At 47.1% G+C, this 15008-nt stretch overlaps 1 protein-coding gene across 2 annotated transcripts in view; it reads right to left on the reverse strand.

Moving 5' to 3' along the window:
* Positions 1-15008, reverse strand: part of LOC146182216 (uncharacterized) — a 278675-nt gene that overhangs the window by 99147 nt on the left and 164520 nt on the right. The window lies entirely within an intron of this gene.

Raw genomic sequence — 15008 nt, forward strand, 5'->3', positions numbered from 1 at the left:
AATATGCCCTAAAAACTTCATGATGGCAAAGCCTCCACTAATAATGCAAATACATCGTTGAATGTCAATCAGAATCCTTAATGGATCAGCTTCTGTATGTCGCAGAAGGTAACTTTAGTGGTAGGACATATTTTATATTTATCATAAAACAAGTTCAGTGAGTCATCATACTAACAAACAGGATCCTAGATTGAACCTACCATGTAGGGCAGGACAGAGCTTTTTTAAACCAGTTCCAAAGTTCACTATATATATGCTTCAGGGTCTGACATTCTGCCCAAGCATAGGTATTTTTGCCCGTAGCTTTTTGCCGCAAAATGAGGTGCAGTCTGTATTGGAATCCTCCACCGCTGTATGTCTTTGGAGAATTTTACTGTTATTTTTTTCTTTTCCTTCCTTTCTTAGTGGACACCATGCTAAAATGAAGTCACTTTAAACATTGAGGGGTTCTAATAATCACGGATTGATCCCACGCATACTATAGAGTTAACACGCATAGCAAAAACATCGCGTATGAAAAAAAAAGAAGAAAAAAACAAGATTGCATGCGTCTTCTAACGGCGACTCTTCTTTTCAAAGAAGCATTCGGCCGCCGCCTTGCCCCTGTCCGCATCCCTCTTCCCCCGTGCCCGCGAACGGCGCCAGCATGTCCGGAGAGGTCGAGGGTCGCTTCCTGTCGGCTGGGGGGAAAAAAGGGGGAGGGAGGAGGGGTTGCTCCCGCTTGGTCTCCGCTCTCTGCCTTCACCGTGGTTTGTTTTCACGGAGATGACCTTGGCTTCAGCAGTCGCGCAGCGGGGGTGGCGGCTTTTCACCGAAGCTGTTCTTCTGCGCCCCGTTTTCTTCGCACGCAGACGCGGGTACGCTGAGTGCGGCGATGTGCCAGTTCAGTTGGCGTTTTCCCGCCACCGTGGTCGCATCTTGCACTGTGAACGAAGCACCGTATGTAGGTTTTTCGCTGGTGATTATCACGAAGATCGTTTTGTTCAAATTGGAGCGCGAACGTACGAATTTAAGTCTTCGGAGGACTCCGCTCTTGGGCGGCAGCTTCTGCGCAAGGAGGACGTGTTTAAGAAGTTCAACAGTCGCAGGCGTTTTGGATTCTAGGCGAAAAGCCGGCGCGGGTGAAGGGAGCGTCTGCACTTTGGTGAGTGTTTTACTTTTTCCTATTCGTGTTTGTGCCAGTCTTGTACAGTGTGTGCTACAAGGTGAAGCCCGCATGTAAATATTTGTAGCAGACAAACCAGCCTCGTCGGAAAAAAAAGGAGGGGGAGAGAGAGAGAGAGAACGAGGCTTGTCTCTACGCGGAGCTGGGGCCGATGGAACGCCAGCTGGAATGGCGATATTTTCTTTCCTTTTTTTTAACCGGTGACCGTTTTTGAAGGATTGTTCGGCACAGTGCTGTACTCTTTCGATACGCTACTCGCGCTGAGACGGACACATTGTCGAGATCATAATATGCCTCTGTCACACATTGTGGATTATTGAATCTGTGCAGCTCCGCCATTTTTGCAGTGTTTGTTTTTGTTTCCACTCATTTTAGTGCCTATAGTTGGTAATTTTGCTTCAAGTTTTCTGGGTAGTAATGCTTGTGACCTGCGCTTTGCTATTTATATTCACAATGGGATCTTTGACGGCAGCATATATTGTTTATCAGGGAGAAATGAACGATGTGGTAGTGCTGCCGAGCTGTGGAGGCGGCGGTCGATGCCGTCTAAGCGGTGAAAGACAGTGACAACTCATTTTAGACAAGAAATTTCTTGAGATATGACGTGGAGCAGCGCACAAATGCCTTTGCTCTATTTTTAGGTTAGTATATACCGCAACTTAATTATGATTTATATTGTTTATTTCAGTATCTCATGCGAGGAGTTCCCGGACGTATCAGCGTTTTACGCAAAGAACAGCCTGGCGTCATACCTTGCACATGAATTGAAATAAAGCAAATAAACAACCCAGCTCATGTTATGGGTTCACCAAAGATGCATATTTTTTCTTTCTCATTAACGCGCATTTTTTATTCTGTGTTCCCTTTCCGCTGCGGATTAACAGAAAATGCTGCGTGATCAACGGTTAGCCAGGAGCAGGCACGAGGTGGTTTACATTAATGCAAAAGTAGCACAGCACATATCCTTGCTGCGGTCAGTCAACACATTCTATGTTCTGCTCGACCAATCAACAATTTAGTCAGTTTAGTGTAGGTTAATGAATGAGTAAGTATAATGGGGCTTAAAAGATCAAGATCTGTTTTGTTCTTTTATGCCTCACTATGCTTATCATTAACCAGCACTGATCAGACAGGATTGTTGATTGGTCGGGCAGAACATAGAATGTGGTGACTTATCTCAGCTAGGAGATGTACTGTACTACTTTTGCATTAATGAAAATCACCCCGTGTCTGCTCCTGGCAAACCGATGGTCGTGTACTATTTTCTGTTGTTCAGGAGTGGAAAGGTAGCAGAAAATCAAAAAGCGTCACTTGCAGAGTTTCTGAAGCATTTGAGCCTGAAATCAACAGAATTTCAGTTGCGCGAATTCCAAAAGCGCTCTTAAGAAACACATGGGCCACTATTTCATAAGCGCTCAACAAGAGGTCAACACTGCATCATCCAAGATGTTGTTGATTATCGACAGACTTTCAACAGCGTGTATTGACACAACGCTTTCGAATTTCTATAGAAACCCTACACGCATTTTTGTAAGGGTATTCCCCTAACCGGTAGGGTCCTGCTATTCTAAAGCTCCCTATTAACAAGCTCAGTCTTTGTCGAATCTGGGTTGAATATTTGCCCGAATATATTAGCGAAACTGCTCTGTAAAGCAGTATAACTTTCTAGGAGCAGTACTCCTATCAGGCTGCTCATCCGCTGCTTCTAGTCCCTCCTCTTTGTATTAATCGCCACCGCCATTAGTTTGTCCACTGCAAGACATATTCCTGTACCAGCGATCTACAATCATTCCTGATTTGTGCTATCCGCGACAAGTTACACTCACACTGATTCATTCTCTCGCCACTGCATATTACTAGGTGTACGCCAACAGCAGTGACACGCGCCCTGTACGAGTTCACGTGTTCCACGCTCCCACCCAATTGGAGCCCCCTGCAATAGTACAATGCAGTCCTGTGACACTACACACTAAGCCCTGCGGCAGTCATCCACCTCCACAAATGTAGTGCCCATAGTGTCCCCCTTACTTCGGTGAAAGACATTACGAACAAGGCGAGGCCACCTCCCACCTACGACTACGGTTTCTCCTTAGGCGACCTCTTGGGTTGTTCACTGCGCTCTCGTCCCAAACGACCTCCACGCCGTCTACCACGCAGATCACGACCGAACACTGATAGATTTCCCGGGCAGTGGCCCAGGGTGGCTCGCCGGCCCAGCACGCGCTAACCAACTCCCGGGGCCGCGCCATCCGGCATCGGTCGATTAATCACAGTCCGAACCGGACGGCGGCTCGCCCGGCAACCTCCCCAACATTGCCGCGGCTTCTGGTCGTCGTTGCGGAGCTTGGCTCAAGCAGTGCTAGAGATAAGCCACCGTGCGCAAAGGCTGCGCGCAGCTGGCCTGCGTTGGTATAAGGCTTATTTCCGTATGAGATTACGCACGTCACGCGTTGGGAACGGGAAGGGAAATATATCACGCGCTTCCAATATGCAGCGCCAAGCAGAGCAAAGTTTCACGGTTTCGAAATAGTACTGTGAAATGCTGCGCCCTACAAAATGCATACTCCTGCAGCGCCTCGGCCCCTAGGCCGCGAAAGAGCGGGATAAATGTTGTAAAAATTTGCAAATACGCCCAACGTTGTAGAAATTTGAGATAAAATATAATTTTAATTTCGTAACAACATGCACATGTAGCTAGAAAATGAGGCCAACTGCAGCGCTTCGTCTGGTGATTAGTCTAGGCCCGTTTTAATTTAAACGTTTATTCCGGAAGTCTAACTTCAAAAAAATTAGAGTGATCCTGCCTTCTGCATCTCCCAGGAGCTGATAATTGAGTTGATAACAGACTTGTGCTTGTGTAATGGTGTCGGAGGCTCTTTTTTAGGTAAGAATAAAGGTATCGGTATTTATACAGTATACCTATCGAACGCAATACTTCTACCACCAATTAGTTCTTACAAGGCAAGGAAATTGCAAAAACAAAATGATATTTCAAGATGTCCAGTCACGGATGAAACACGTTTGCACGGTACGTACTTCGCAGGCATGACGCTTTCGGCAATGATATCCAATGTTTGCGAGCCAGAGTGTCCGTATTGAGAACAGCGCGCGGGGAGAAAAGAACCAAATTGCATTTCGCGCGTGTGTCTCAATCAACTCTGCTACAGGCAATTACGGAAGTGTCAGGTTAGGCACGCACCGGTGTAAATAACGAACGTGGCGACAGTCGGCTTACAGAAATGTGTGCCTGCAAGCGAAACCCTGTTCAGTGTAATGTGTGGCGCAATGTTCGCACGTTGCTTGCGCCCTAAAGATCGGAGATTTCCGTACCTCGCTTCACACTTGTAGATCACTGGAGCTAAGTGCGCCGTAATCGTATGCGAATCGACATTCCAACAACGTTCGGCAACGGCCCGGGTGCCTTCGGCGTAGACGGCAGCGAGAAACTTAAGAACAAGGAAAACTGGCTCATTAAGAGCAAGCCACTTTCAATGATTGAGAGGAACGCTTAGTGATCATTATCACTACATATTTTCGGCCGCAAGTCGCGCCGGACAGATGCATCTTAAGACTTGGTGCAATCATGACGACGTCTAGCCTAGCAAACTTGTGTTTTCAAACTTGACCCCTATTTAAGCAAAAAAAAAAAAAGGATTTGCAGAACCGGAACGTTTCCGCGTTCAGCTATCAGTTCAGTTCAGTCGTTCAGTCGTGTCCGACTCTTCGTGACCCTATAGACCATGTTACGCCACGCTTTCCGGTCTCTGACTATCTTCCTAACATCACATAACTTCATCTTCAGCGCCTCGAGGATGCCATCTAACCATTGCGTTCGCTGCCTACCCCTTCTCCAATGACCCTCAACCTTTCCCAACATCAAATTTTTCTCCAGCGACTCCTCTCTTCTCATCAGAGGACCAAAGTATCTGAGCTTTAACTTTAGAATTTGACCCTCCAAAGAGCAGTCAGGGCTTATGGTCGACAATATCGACTGATTTGATCTTCTGGCAGTCCAAGGAACTCTCAAGGGTCTCCGCCAGCACCACAATTCAAACACGTCAATTCTTCGGCGGTCAGCCTTTTTCACAGTCCAACTCTCGCATCCATACATCACAACTGGAAAGACCATAGCGCGAGTTATACGAATCTTGGTTGGCAGTGTAATGTCTGTGCTCTTTACTAGGCGGTCAAGGCTAGCCATGGCTCTCTTTCCCAGAAGCAGGCGTCTCCTAATTCCATGGCTGCAGTCTCCTTCCCCTCAAATATAACGGCATCTCTCAGAGGCAAAAGCTGCAATGTGAAAGCGAGCTTGACGTGAATGCGAGGTGGGCATACAGCTGCGTAATAATATAGCTGGGTGGGAAGTCGTAGTAAAACAGGCTCCCCGGGGTTACGATAACAGACCCGTAGAATTGAATGGTGCCTCACAAACAGAGCTATAACGGAAGCAGTTCTTTCTTCTGGGTGCATAAGCTTCGCGACCGAAAAGCTGGCATTTTCTGCGCACACATCTTTGCTTCCAGCAGCTGTTCAAGTGCACTCTTCAACAGACATGCAATAAAACTCGCCTTTATTGTCAACAAACTGAGCGATTTTTTTTTTTTTTTTCATCGTGGGTGTGGTCGCGACCATTATAATACGGAGCGTGTTTCGTCTATGAAACTTCTGTGTTGCCTTACGTAGCAAAAATTAGCAGGTGGTGCTCTATATGCTTTCCAATTGCATTATTACGTTTGTATATATATTAAAGAAAGCTTCATATTCTCTCTGCGCAGCGGGATTAAAATAATTATACGCATAAGTATGCTTTGTATTATATTCGTCGTGCATCTATAATGCGCAAGTATGACAAATAATATATATATGCGGGCCTCAGTCTTTAGAGCAGCACCGGGCAACCAACTACGTTTTTACGCCCTCCATACGTCTTTCTAAACAGCCTGCGGGAGAACCCACGATATCTATGCACCGCAGCTGACCGTAATGCGTGATGTGTGTGTTCCCAGGGCGGTTGAGAACGACAGGCGCGCGAAAAAAATAATAAGAAGAAAATAAGATTTCGACAAAGCCAGCAGCACAGCAACAAGACACCGCGGGACAACCACGTGAATTGTTCTGGCTACAGAAAGTACGAAGTACCTTTTACGATTGCGAAATGTTTACGACCATCGCCATAAACATAGTGGCCATATTGTTTACGACATGTTAGTTGCCGTATGCAGAACGTTTATTTGATCCAAATCAGTGCTTGCACAGCACGATGTCAATAGAGCGTCATTTTGCCGCTCACATCACACGCGGAAGAAAGTGCTTCCACGAACCCGTAATGCGCTGTCCGCAAGGCTAATCATTGATTCGGTTCTCGGTGCAGTTTCCTTCAGAACCACGACAGAACAGGACAAGTCAGTTACAAAATGCACAGGTTACGCGTCACAGGTTACGGCGCTCGACTACTGTTCCCAAGGACGCGGGGTCGAATCCCGGCCTCGGCAGCCGCTTTTCGATGGAGGCGAAAAGCAAGGCGCCCGTGTGCTGTGCGATGTCAGTGCACGTTAAAGAACCCCAGGTGGTCGAAATTTCCGGACTCTTCCACTACGGCGTCTCTCATAGCCTGAGTCGTTTTGGGACGTTAAACCCCACAAACCAAACCAAACATCGAAACAGCGGTAGAAGCACTAGCGTAACTGCATACGAATAGCTCACGTCAGTGCATCTTAAATCGCTCAAAGATAAAAACACGAACGGTCTTCAGGTCCACCAAGAAGATCCCGATAAATAGCTCTTCAATGGACCACCAATCTTGCCCGTGCAGCAACCATAAGACATGACGCAGAGACCGAATTCCGTCCTGCAGTCCGTCTCTTGGTGCAACTCATACCTGTTGTTCGAAGCAAACTTTATCAATACATGGATGGGCATATCTTAGAAAGAATGCGAGCCTAATCAACAGAGATTTTAGGAAGTGTTCCGTGATCCTGCTAATTCAGTGTCCTTCTTACAACCTTCCATTCCCCAGCTGTAGAGAATTCATTCGAAGTTTTACCCACCGGCACTTGCCCTATAGTGCAACGCTGTAACAGCGTAAGCCTGGTACGCTCGGATCGACTCTGGCGGGCCATTGCAGCGACTGATGAACGCAGGTACAACGATGCTACCATCGATACGCACAATGTATTTCGGGCCTCATACAATGCTTCTCAAACAAACAGCCCTGAAGGAGCACTGCTCGATTACACTGGAGTATTGTTGCGCTCCATATAGAACGGGTGAGCGCGAGACGTGGCATGCTGGCACGCAGCGTCGCACGGGAATTGTTTTACTGCACGCAGTACGTGCCTCAAGCATCACTTCAGGGACGTGTATGTGCCCGAAGGGAGCTGCCTATCTTTAGCCATATCACAGAGGGCAAACTTAACTGCAGGTTTAGTGACATGTTTTTGAGAGCAACGCGTGCAACGCTGTATCACGCGTGGTTCCGGGTCCGGGTTGGTAAGCATCAGTCGCTAGTAGGGCACTCCAGGTATTTGCGTAGCGGCGAATGAGAAGCAGGCGCAACACTGCCAGTCGTCTTCGTTTCGTTACCAAAGTGAATGCAAACAGCTTCCCAATGGAGGCACTCTAGGCACTAGCGAGAAAAAGCGACCTTGCTAGAAAAAAAAAAGTTTGTACAAACGTTTTTGCAACAGACCCGAGCTTTGAAGAGCTCAGTCCGGCCACCAACACATATCAACGGATGCTGCATGGTACAAGCCCGAACGCCTCTCAAATCTATCACAATTCGATCACCGCTCCGGGGAACGAGTTGACAAGCTGAACTCCCGCGCGGCTCGTCTAATCGCCGGTCCCATTAACGTCAAAGCAGTCCAGCGCAAACACAGCGCGAGAAAGTGCAGCTAAAGGCGACGAGCACCACCTCAACTGCGCGGCGCGAGCTGCTCGCGATGCTGCAGAGAGAGAGAGAGAGAGAGAGAGAGAGAGAGAGAAAAGAAGGCACCTGGGTGCTCACAGCTCTTGTCCGCGCTTTTTCTGTTCCGACTCGTCACGGAACGATCTCGCGTCCACCTAATCCAAGCGTGACGTCTTGCTTGCGCTCCCCCTCCTCCACATCTCATACTCTCTCTCTCGACAGTATCCATTGTACGCGTAGCTACCTGCGAAATCGCGAGTCGGCGGAAGTGCTGGTCGGCCATTCCGAGCGACGCCAACGACAATCGCCGCAGACGCAGCAACCCCCGTATAATGTGCGTGAATACACAGAGGTACCCTAATGCATTCCAATGCGAACTGTGTAGAAACCCGGAGACCGAAGATGCTCGACGTCGGGTGCGCTCTAGCTTCGCTAAAACAATGCAGGGCTTGCCAGTTCAGTTCAGTTCAGTTCAGTTCAGTTCAGTTCAGTTCAGTCGTAAAGTCGTGTCCGACTCTTCGTGACCCTATGGACCATGTCACGCCACGCTTTCCGGTCTTTCACTATCTTCCTAACATCACATAACTTCATCTGCAGTGCCTCGAGGATGCCATCTAACCATCGCGTTCGCTGCCTACCCCTTCTCCGGCGACCCTCAACCTTTCCCAACATCAAATCTTTCTCCAGAGACTCCTCTCTTCTCATCAGATGACCAAAGTAGCTGAGCTTTAACTTTAGAATTTGACCCTCCAATGAGCAGCCAGAGTTTATAGTCTATAATATCGACTGATTTGATCTTCTGGCAGTCCAAGTAGCTCTCAAGAGTCTTCGCCAGCACCACAATTCAAACGCGTCAATTCTTCGGCGGTCAGCCTTTTTCACAGTCCAACTCTCGCATCCATACATCACAGGGCTTGTACAACGGCACTATTCAGCTATGTAGCTGCAGCTCTCGGGCTAACCAGATACCGAATTTGGAGGCTTAATTTCGAGCGTTAAGAACGCTTGTGATTGGCCCTCACGATTAGATCCAGTAACGTTCCAACCAAATCTAACTGTCTGAACAGTCAAAACACGGTTTCGTGATTTCAGGGTCTGCACACGGCATCTGAAGCCACCCCTATAGCTTCAACAACTGTGCATGATTTTTGAGTTCGTAAGTGACAATAGTCTCACGCGGCACTTCATTCTACTGTTTTCCTATCTCTCTATATTGCCGACCCACATCTTCCTTTTGTTAACTCCTTCGCGCACGCGGAAGAAGCGCCGAATGCTTCGGGAAATTTGAGCAGAATCGTTCGCGCCGCCGGAGTGCCATTTTTTTTTTTTCCCCACTCATTCCGCATTTTTCTCATTGTTGTCCCTCCGTTCCACTTAATCTTCTCTTTTCTTCCTTTTCGCTTTGTTTATTCTTCCAGCGTTTCTTTCCCGGCGCGCGCGGTGAATGTTACGCGCGGCGGGGGTCGTTCCCGCCGCTTGACCGGACGCGGCGATCCAGAAAAAGGGGAAATGGAACAGAATGGAACGAAACGGCGCACAGGGCAGAAGCAACAGCGTCGCCGGACTCGAGGGGGAAGAAAACGAAGACCGAAGAAAACTCGCGAAACACGAATTTTCGATCCAAGCTCGCGCCGCTAGCCACTCGCTGCATACAGCAGAGGTTAGGAAAGGACAGGACGGAAGAGGTCGCGAAACGGATGAAATAAATAAAAAATAAAAACCGGCGTAGATAAATAAAGCAATGGGCAGAGGGCGTAAAGACTGCAGTCGCCAAAGTGCACATGCTGGGCACCGGATTGTTGAACCGGGAACATAGGATGAGAAAGAGATACAGGTAAAACGTATTCTGGGTGTTTGTGTGTGCGTTGGATACGCATGAACTGGTTTCGAGAAGTCGCGCTGCAAAGTTGCAGAGCTTAGGTCTGCTCAGAAGTTTCGACAGGGCCATGGCTTGGTTCCTTTTCCGCTCTTTGTCTTTTTTTTTTTTTTTTTTTCACCGTTTTATTGGTCCATGAGTTCCAAGCTAGTCGGCCGGGATCTAAACAAAAATAAAAAGAAGAGGAATTCCTTTCGAATGTAAACAGTGCCGGCGCCAATTTCCTTAGCTCGGTACTTTCCGCGATATCCCCCGCACTTCCGAGCGGCAACAAATAATGCACTTTCTTTGCTGAAAATCGCGCTTAATAGCGTCCGCTCTGGACTCTGTGTTAGAAAAGAGTATTACAGTTACGACCAAGTGCACACTTTGTCAAAAGTTAGGGTCAGCTCTGGACTTTGTGTTAGCGAAGAGTATTGCGGTTACGACCAAATACACAGTTTGCGAAAACGTTTAGAGCCCAGGGAGTTCGTTTTTAAACCGTGTAGCGTGACTTCCCGATGGAGGGGGAAGGACCAAAAATCATCTCGCCAACAGGAGATTTAAAACACCGCGGATACATTGCCAACCACGCGGTATATGGCTCAGAAGCAAGTTGTTTAAACTCCAAACGTTTCACAAATGATGTGTAGACGCACTTTAATTAACAGACATCGACGTCTATTCATGTATCATGTGTCAACTAAACTCGTCCGCTCGGAGAAGCCACGTATTGTGCACGCGTCCTGGACGGCATTTGCCTCAGGTGCGCGGCCTGTAGAGACAGCTGTCAAGCCGTGTCTAGCAGGACATTACATTACTCAAAGAAACTAAAAGTGTCCACAGAGTGAACAGAGCTTTTGACAAAAGCTGTACTTTAAGAACTTTCGCCACCTACAAACCTTGAATGAGTGCATAATGGCACGCTTCGAATGACAACTGTCAGAACGGCCGTTACCACACGTCTTTCCTTTCGCCATCACTTCTTTCGATACGCATGACTTGGTATCGAACTCGCATCGTCGTGGTTAAGTTTCATCTAAAGTCTAGACGACTAGTAGTAATATGAGTTATTTCCAAAGAGCGCTCGAAAGAACCAGCTGGGCTTCGTCTGTTTCGACACTAGCGGTACAAAAACGTGCTAGATTCACCGTTAAAAAAAAAATGTTTCAAACTGACACAGAGACGAGGTTATGATGACAAATTCATATGCTGCTCCTGCTCTTTGTGGCCTCGGCGTCACCACATTGCGCATGTTGACAGTGGATCCATTTGTCACGTGCCATAGAGCCGAACAAAAGCAAACTTTCAGATGCACCGCACAATTGTGCACAGCCTGACTTTTTGTTAGTTAGACTGCACTGTACGCACAGTGCAGGCGAGGACACAACACAAATTACGAAAACAACGCTGGCCCCAATCAAGTGCTTTATGAGATGCCGCGGAAGGCCTTTGAACCGATTTCACGTGAAAGGCATGCTATTTTTAGCTCTGTTCCTCTTTGAGTGAGAGTTTTCCGGAAACATGCAGATATGGATCTTTGAGGCAGCCTTATATCGACGCAGTGAGTGCGCTGGGTGAGATCTCTAACTGCTTATAGAGCCGCAAAATTGGTCGCCTCGCTTGTTCCATTTGCTAAGCTTTAGGTAGTCGACAATCTAGTAACTGAAAATTTTTTCGCAGTAGCACGTACTTTGGATGATATAATTTAGCAATGGACGCTTAGCGTGAGGTCACTAATTAAGTGGCAGAAAGTTACTTGCTAAGTTTCGAAAAGGGTACGAATATAAAAGTAAACAGCATATTTCGTTTTCGTTGTGAATTGAAAACTGGAATGCGCTGAAGTACAAGATTTGATGAGCTTAGCACCGTACTAGTAAGACAAAGGGAACACCAATTTTGACCCCGCCGAGGTTGCGCAGTTGTTACGGCGCTCGACTACTGTTCCCAAGGACGCGGGATCGAATTCCGGCCTCGGCGGCCGCTTTTCGATAGAGGCGAAAAGCAAGGCGCCCGTGTGCTGTGCGATGTCAGTGCACGTTGAAGAACCCAGGTGGTCGAAATTTTCGGAGTCCTCCACTACGGCGTCTGATAGCCTGACTTGCTTTGGGACGTTAAACCACACAAACCAAACCAAACCAATTTTGCAAAAAAAAATAAAAAAAGAAAGAGGAGACGTCTGCCAAGTTTACCTATCAAAAGCCCAACTCAATCGAAAAAAAAAAAAACTAACAGAAAATAAAAATAGCAAAAACATTCCAAATTTAATGTTAGCTTAAATGGCAATCAATCGGCTCAGTATTCATTACGAGTGCGAAACATAGCGGGAATAAACGTCTTTCCTTATTGCTAATAGCAGTCGCTGTTGCTCAGGCCATGCAAGGTCGCAGTTTCAACTCAGCCGCATTTCGATATAGGAAAAATGCGAGAGCACATTTTGATGCACTTATAACAAGACAAGTAAAACCAATCAGGAGCCATCCTCATGCAGCCAACGCGTTACTGATTCGCAGTGTAAAAATCAATTCAGTCAAATCAGTAAATGATCCCACGACAAATAATCCTAATTGACTTCACACTGTGATAAAGTAATCAAGGAGAAGCAGTCGCTCTCACTACATTTTGGATGAACAGTGCTTTGAAATCTCTCAAAATGCCTCTAATAATACAGTATACCATACGCAGGCAAGATTTGCTGCAAGGGCGTTATGGCACATAGCGACGAGAAAGCGTCGTATATTCGTGGCAAAAAAATAAAAATAAATAATATATATATTACGTCCGGGCGAGAAACTAAGAGTAAGAGATGCGTCATTGTAATTGAGAATAGTCATTGTAGCTAAGTGACGTTGTCGTCCTTGAACGGGCGCTCACTCGTACGCCGTTCTTCAGGGAGAGTCACGATACCAATATATGTGGGGATCCGTTATCTTCAACCAATTGTCTAGCGAAGCACTCCTTCGTAAGTTTTACAGGAGAAGCCGCACGAAATCTCAGGATATACTGATTCGACCAATACAAAGACACCTCAAAGAAAGCAATCGATTTATGGGATGACATATTAGCAAGTCATGAGGAGCATAAATAATGCACTGGGGCTTCCTTATTTATTCAAGAAAGCCAGCTGGTGGATATGACATCAGCAATATCCATGACACCTGCCAAGGAGGTAATCATGGACCAACAAACCGAACAACTCGTGGCTCTGAATCTCAATTCCTGTGTACACAACGTGGAAACTCGCACACCATGTCAAGCATCCTCACACTAGAGACGTCACGTCTCAAAATTACATCACGAGGAACGGGATTTGAACAGGCCAGGCAGCTTGTGACAGCTCCCGGTCGCGAGCTGAGGGAAATGCATATTGCATCAACGTTCCGTCAGTCACAAACGCCGCGGGGTCACTGCATTGCAAGCACCAAGATATGCGTGCGCTTTGAACCCCTCACAGGAAAGATATTTTGGGTCGCACGAGAGTGGTCCTCGTGCGCGGTGGTACTTCCGTTGGAAAGTCGGCGAGCGCCGACCAGTTGTTCACAACTAAATCATTGCTGTTACGAAAGCATTCTTCACAAAAAGCAAGTTAGCATGGCTTCCAAGCCGACAAAAATTTTCATCTGACGGAGCACAGTTTGTTAACAGGACCTTTTTTTCTTCACCAAGAACATTTAGAGACCTTTGTATGAACTTCTTAAACGAAGTTCTATAATGACATAGCAAGACAGAACGTTTACTATGATTTAGCAAGCAAAGAATGCTCGATACATGACTTTCCATCATGATTATTTCCGACCAAACGAGTTTCGGTCGAAAACTCAATTTCAATAGGCCTACTTTTATTTTTATTTTTTTCTGCACCGGAAAGCGGAGGTAAAAAGACATGACAACACAGAAAGGTACAGGAGTTCACATCCTGTGACCGAGATATGACATCTGCCACGTGACCCTGGAAGCCGTGACAACTCGCCGGCCCAGCTCGGAGGTGACGTGTGACACAGCGCGTGTCACCGCTTCCCGCGGAACGCAGCTGCGCGCCTATCACTGCGGGCAAGCCAAACACGGCGCGCACATGCGAATACCAGGAAGCGAATGTGAACCTTCCAAGTGCCAGGGTAGACTGCGTGTACCAGTGCAAGGGCGTATGCATTTAAAATCATCGGCTTCGAAAAGTCAGAAAACAAAACGACTTTACATTTCTTTTTCCGGAATCATCATAGCGCATATGACAAACATAGGATCAAGAGCTAGCCCTGCGTCCTTTGTTCTGTACTTTCCTGTGATATGCGTTATATAATGATTCCGAAAAAAACAAAACGGCAAACCCTATAGCCTGTATTCAAGTTCTCTTCAGACTTCAGCTAGAGTGTTTACATCAGAGCTATTCGACAGTCTCCAATTCCTACTCTTTGGTTTGAAGACACATTTCAGTTGAATTTCGGCAGAGCATGCGGAACCTCCAGTGACACCCACACGAGCGTTTCACGCGAGAATACTTCAAGAAAATATAAGGACAATTTCCGCGCGTGTACATGCCTGCCGTTTCCCGGGCAATTTTACGAGCGCGTACGTAAATCGAAACGCGCACGAAGCAAGACAAACATTATACTGGAGCTGGATGAGTCGCGTTTTAAAGAGGGTTCAAATCTGCGTCTGCAGCTTTCACCTCGTCCCCTCGCTCCATTACTCGGCACCAGCTTACTCAAATAGTCGCCATCAGTGTCACCAGCCGCACTGCCCGACATGTTTTGCTTATACTCCCAGGTGTATATATCCGGTTATACAATCTGTGTTCCCGGATCACGTTGTCCCAGACGGAAGTTTCTGCGAGTAACAGTGCTAGCTTCGCAACAGTGTTCCGCGGCACCCTTTGGCATTATACCGCTGAGTCATCTATCATTGGTACACTTACTGAAACTACTCGTCAGTTCCCGCTAAACTACAGGAAAAAAGACAGCACAGCGCTTTATAGCACCTAATGCTTCTGGACGTTTGCAGCAGTACGCCGCGCATGCATTGAAAACAGAAGGACGTCAAATCACTTTCGTCGCGGGTAATCTCCATATGAGCATGTGGTGTCA

The sequence above is a fragment of the Amblyomma maculatum genome, chromosome 8, assembly GCF_055883805.1.
Source record: "Amblyomma maculatum isolate TAMU_Amacu chromosome 8, ASM5588380v1, whole genome shotgun sequence".
Lineage (NCBI taxonomy): Eukaryota > Metazoa > Arthropoda > Arachnida > Ixodida > Ixodidae > Amblyomma > Amblyomma maculatum.